Raw genomic sequence first — 6,000 nt, 5'->3', positions numbered from 1 at the left:
CGAGCATTATAACGTGTGTTATAAAGTGACGCACGTTTGTGATGGAAATAAAGGCTGGACTACAATAGAGCTGTTTGGAGCAGTTTGTGAACAGTGTTTTCTCTGGAAGATGGTAAATCCCTTTGGGGTGGACATTTGGGCTTTTTCACTTTGTAAACCTATAACATGCACAAAAAAACAAGGGAAAAAAACATATATATTTTGTTGTGTTCAACAGCATGTTCAACGGCCATATTTTATTCATGCGGGCAGTCATGTCCAAGACAGAGACCAATACAGTACTTGGACTTCAGCTTAACTCTGTCTGTCTCCGGGAGAAAATCCTCATCCTGCAAGGTTGCAAGGTAGCGTAGATACAACTCTAACCCTCCAATCTCTTAAGGGATCCGATGTAAAACTATTTTCTTCATCCTGCCTACCATTGGGCAACAATGCCACTCCTTTCAGGCTGATGGAGGTCCAAACCGTCAGCACTAAGTGTGCATATACATTTTAAGGCTCTCAGGCCTCCCTACAGGCACCTTCCCTGTCATAAGTCAAAATTGAATAACTATCTCCTCAAATCTCTTCAAATCTTCCAGCTCTTTAATGCCAGGAAAGAGGAAAGGTAGCGATTAACAAGATAACAACACTGAGGAAAAATATGGAGTCAAGCGGCTCTTTATGAAACAAACAGTACATCAGTGTGCTGCACAAGAAGAGTGTGCAGTGTACCAAACATTGTTTGATTTAAGTTGTTGTACAATGACACTGATGCTCATTTAGTAGAAAATTGCAACAATAATTTGTCAGATATAATACAAGCATATTTTTATAGGTATTTTACCGTGAAACACATTTTTCCGCAAACAGTATCTTGTAATCACCAACATTTCTCACCACATGAATCCATTTGTAGAGTGAGATGATGTATCCCTTTATGAGGCCAAGGTGAGTTAAATACTACATTTATTCTGTACTCAACTGCCTGCAAAAAAGTAATCTGCTCAACCAATGTGTTTACCATAGGCCTTTTTTCTCAACAGTCCTCTCATACAGTTTTCTCAGTCTGAGAGGTTTTTACACACATGTTGGAATAGTTGTACTGATGATAAAGTGTCTCTAAAATGGCTGCCACATTTAGAAGTTAAATAAATACAACAATAGAACATTTAAGAAAGATTTATAAAAAATAAAAATAAAAAACAAATAGCGAGAAATGTGTGTAGATTTATAATATCACCCAGTAATTAAGATTATAAATATGTATCGCTATTTATCACAGTAAATAATATAATTTTAGGTGAAATATCCCTTTAACATCCAGTATGTTTGATAATTGACCATTCACTAAGCTAATTAGTTATTAGCAGGTAGACAAAAGCAGGTTTTTCATTTTGCTGATTTTACAGGCTGAATTGATTTTATTATCTTTAGCTAGCTAACTTATTAAGCTAAAATTAGCTCCAGTAGTTGGTTTAACAACACTGTCTCCGGCTGACTTTTTAAATGTTTTTAGCTGACTTGTTCTAAAATGAGAGCCCTGTAAAATGTGTCTAAAGTTGCTTTCCCACCTGAGTAACTTGGTCCATTTTAACCAACCTCTGGAGCATTTCAGCGGATAGTCCGTGGGGTGGTGTGAAAGCTCATTCGAACACCGACCAAGTGCAATTTACAGACTTATATATGATTTAAGGGATGAGAGCTTTCAAATCCACAACATATTATGACCACACTCCACACAACACTCCTCGTCTGTGTAACAACACATCATAATCTCTCTCTCACCAGGGCCCGCCCTCTCTTTCACTCGCTGTCATGTCAGCTGCTCATATTAGTGGCCATCTTCTAAAATATTAGAAACACTAAAGCAAAACCAGAAAACCCAAGACCATATCAATTTAGTGTTGCTCCATTATTTCTGAGACCAGGAAGTGTCAGCAAGTTTCACTCGGATATTCTGTCCAATAGACGAGCAACCATTTCGACCACGTGACATTTGTTTACAATGTTTGGTGAGCTTGACAAAGTGCAGTGTAAACGTCAACTGAACCATATGAAAAATGCAACAATGTTGCAACTTCACCCCAGAATCTACTGAACTATTGGTGTGAAAGCGCCCTTAAATATGCTCTTTTTTGCTACATACATGATATTGTGCTAAAGACTGAGGCTAGTGCTGACCTTGATGATCCATGTATAAGAGAGAAGCTGTGTTCCATATTTTATCCTAACATAACCCTGTTTTGGTGCTTAGCATGCATACAAGCAAGACAAAGGTTAGATGTATGTCTATTTTCGAAGAATGTTTCACTTTTAACTTTACAACAGGAAAGACTTTAAGGATGACGACTAAAAAATGTGTTTGGTGAATGTGATGCTAACTTGGATAACGAGTGTGGCTGTGGTTTGCTGAAGTTTAAACTTCCCCAAAGTGGCCTGGTTTAGCAAACGACCACTATATAATATTTGTGAGATATCAATGTTTGATTATTGATAGTTGTTGTATAATGTTTTTTTATCGCCCAGTAAATGAATTTGAGGTGAAATAACTTCAACATCCAGTATTTTTTGATTAAATAAAACTTTCTTTCTCATTATTTTCTTCGTTCTTCTTCAGATTTGAGGCCATACAAACCATCTCATTGTCTCTGATAAGTTCACCGTGTTTGTTTTCTTATTTCACAGCCTACAGGACCTGGACGAGGCCAATGCAGGCATCATCCTTCAAACCAGATAAAGATCAAGTATGCTTCATTTAATCATTGAATGGAACATGAGCAAAAGCATTGTTTCACCACCATGCATGATAGAGATTACTGTACATAGGATCTGCATGTCTTCAGCAGACAGACAGTAAAAATGGAAAAAACATAAAACGATGCATGTGCATATCTACACATCTGCATAGAGGGTTTTAGCATCAGTTTACTGCAATGCTGTGAAGGTTAATGGAACACAAAATAAAAAATTAATTGTTCACTTCTGACCAAATAAATTCCAAAAATGTGCAGTCACTGTAAAATAAAATGTAATAAACGCTTGTTATTGTAGTTAGGTCACATTAAAAAGATGACTGAATTCAAATTCCCCCCCACACACACACACACACACACACACACACACACACACACACACACACACAATTCCTCTGCTTGAACGACAAACAAAACATTTTACTGGCAAATGATGCCATGATTCTTGTTGAGTAGAAATAAGAATAGGTCCTGTTTTCCCGACATTATGCATGAGATAAATTGCATTCAAAATGCAAAAAAAATTAAAATCCCGAGCAATCAAAACAACACACACTCTTTCTGTTTTTATACAGTGTTCAAAAAGTGAAACTTTAACTCACTTGACATCACATTGTCGAAATGTTGGCCTTTTGAATGATAAGAAAACACTGAGCTAAACTCCTGCAGACTGCAATACATTCTTCCCTAAATGAGAGCTGAAATACTATAGGCAATTAGAAGAGTCTCTAGAATTTCCTTGAAATGAAGTGCTAAATGAAACGTGGTCAGACTGACAAGTTCCGCTCTCTTTTTCACTGAGCTTCTCTGTCTTCTTGTAGCCCTTTATGCAAAGGGGGAAAGGTATACACATCTCTTTTACCAAATCAAGAGTCAATGCATGTAAGCCCTGTGGTAATTTCCCTTAATTATGCTTCAGGGTGATTTGCAAGGTGGATGACACAATGAGGACATGATGTCAGTCAAATAATACCCCAGCATTTTTCTTCATTGCAAGCTGAGATTTTCAGGCGTACTGTACTCTATCTGACTTCTGTCAGCATTTTCTATGTATGGTATAAATCAAGAAAAACCACACATGGATGTAATCTTTTAGTAGTTCAGATGTCAGAGGCTTAAAGTCCTGCAACAGAGTATGGGGGCTGACCTCAGGGGAAGCTAGGGCACGACCTCTTTGTCTGCAGAGCTGCATTAAGGACATTATGGGATCACTACATCTATTCCAAAAGGAATCTGGAAGGAAGAAGAGGATGGCTTATGTTTCATACTGTACATCAAAATGGAATTCACTATAGATGGAAAATTACAACTTTTGTCCTCAAGGAAATGAATGATCCCAGAATCATTATCTTAACTGCTGTTTGTGCTCTTGGGCCAGATTGTTGACACACTCAGGACACGCTGCTAGTTCCCATGCCCTGCTGAGACAAGCAGGGTCAGGCCAACCTGGCACAGGGGTCGAAGGTCAGCAAGCTGGGCCAGACAAATGTCCTCCAGTTTCCCTGAGGTGATTTTAAGATTCAAAATGTTTGTTTTTGGAAATCCTGAGGTGTCTCTATGTACGCTTTTACCTACATCACAAAAAAATAATTTAACTAATTGCACCAGCAGCAAGTCATGTTTTTTCTATTCTTACTTCTGAACTACATTCAAAAGGGGAGCTGTAAAATTATTCTCAATAAATGAATGTTGATTCTCAGTTAATGAACAATCATTGACTATTTTAATTATCTCTTGACAGTGAGATAAATGTAGCTCCAAATGCCCTGCATGCTAACTGTACAGCTCTTTATTGGAAAACAGGAACAGGTTCAACAGACAGGTTAGTAATAAACAAAACTCAATGGAACACGCAGTTCCAGGTACTTTTTATACACCTCAACACCATATAGTGGTGACATAAAACTAAAAAGTAGTAAAACATTCTTAGTTGATATGTGTTTTTAGAATTTGTTAAGTGAAAGTAACATAGTCAGAGTGAGTTATATAATATAATAATATAATGATATAATTTGTACCCTACCATAGCTGCCCTTAGGCAATGTGCATGAACAGATCCAATTATGGTAAATGCCAGACAGTAAAAGTATGAGAAAAACTGGTTTCAGAGAATTTTCGTCATCTGTTGTTATTTAAATCTACTGCCAACATATCCAACAACATAATTTAGATTCTACATTTTAAAAATGTTCTCTGACTCGCTACTTGAAACTGGATATACTGTCCATCTCTTTACTTGTTTTGTGTAATTCAGATCACATCATAAAAATATGTTTATCTGCAATCACAGATATATGTAAAATGCACATGATAAGAGTTCGAACAAAACCAGTATTTTACTTCAAAGGTGTTTGGCTGTTTACAGAGTTTATAATATCCAAATTCCAACAGTTGGCCGCCAGACACTTGAAATATAAATAAGTTTGGCATTACTTCAACACAAATGCGTCATAGGAAGAAATTAAAAAACACATTTCTTTTGAATGTCTGTAACACCTACATTTTCACCAACAAGACTAAAATATTATGCAATTTCCTTTTTTTGTGTAGCGCCATGTGAGGCAGTTGACTAAGATGTCTCAATATTAGAAAAAATGTTGAAGCTGTATTGAGCCACTTTCTGAATCTGGACTTTGTTGAGCCTCCATCACTGGAAAAATGTAGATACATTAATTGTGAAATTACTTGTTGTGTAGTTAACTACCCTACACATAGTCAGTGATCAAAGGTGAAATGGTGAAGAAAATCACAAAACACCTGCTAGGACTTCTTCACTGTCTCTGTCTTTTTCACTGTGGGGCTCCCTATTGCCCTCTGTGAACTGCTGCCATTAGTTGCTAGTCTGCATTTTATTTACAGTATTTAGTTCATTATAAGAGGACCTTTGTTACTCACCAGGCCATCAGATTTTTTTTTTTTAAAGATTGTTTTTTGGGCATTTTAGGCCTTTATCCATAGGACAGCCCAAAACATGAAAGGGAGAGAGAGAGGGGGAACAACATGCAGCAAAGGGACACAAGCTGGAGTTGAACCCGCTTCCGCTTCTTCGAGGAGTAAACATCTGTATATGGGCGCGCACTCCACCAGGTGAGCTACCCAGGCGCCCATCAGATTTTTTGTTATTAGCATTCCTTACTAATAAATGTTTGAAAAATAACTGAATGAATTAAAACAATCAATGACACATCATTTGTTAGCTAGTGCAAATCATAAGTGTTTCTAGTTGTCCTTAACAGGCTTTTATGCTAGAAATCCAATGCAATCC

The sequence above is a fragment of the Sander vitreus genome, chromosome 7, assembly GCF_031162955.1.
Source record: "Sander vitreus isolate 19-12246 chromosome 7, sanVit1, whole genome shotgun sequence".
In the NCBI taxonomy this organism is placed as follows: domain Eukaryota; kingdom Metazoa; phylum Chordata; class Actinopteri; order Perciformes; family Percidae; genus Sander; species Sander vitreus.
The sequence above is the reverse complement of the archived record's forward strand: the minus strand, read 5'-3'. Positions refer to the sequence as shown.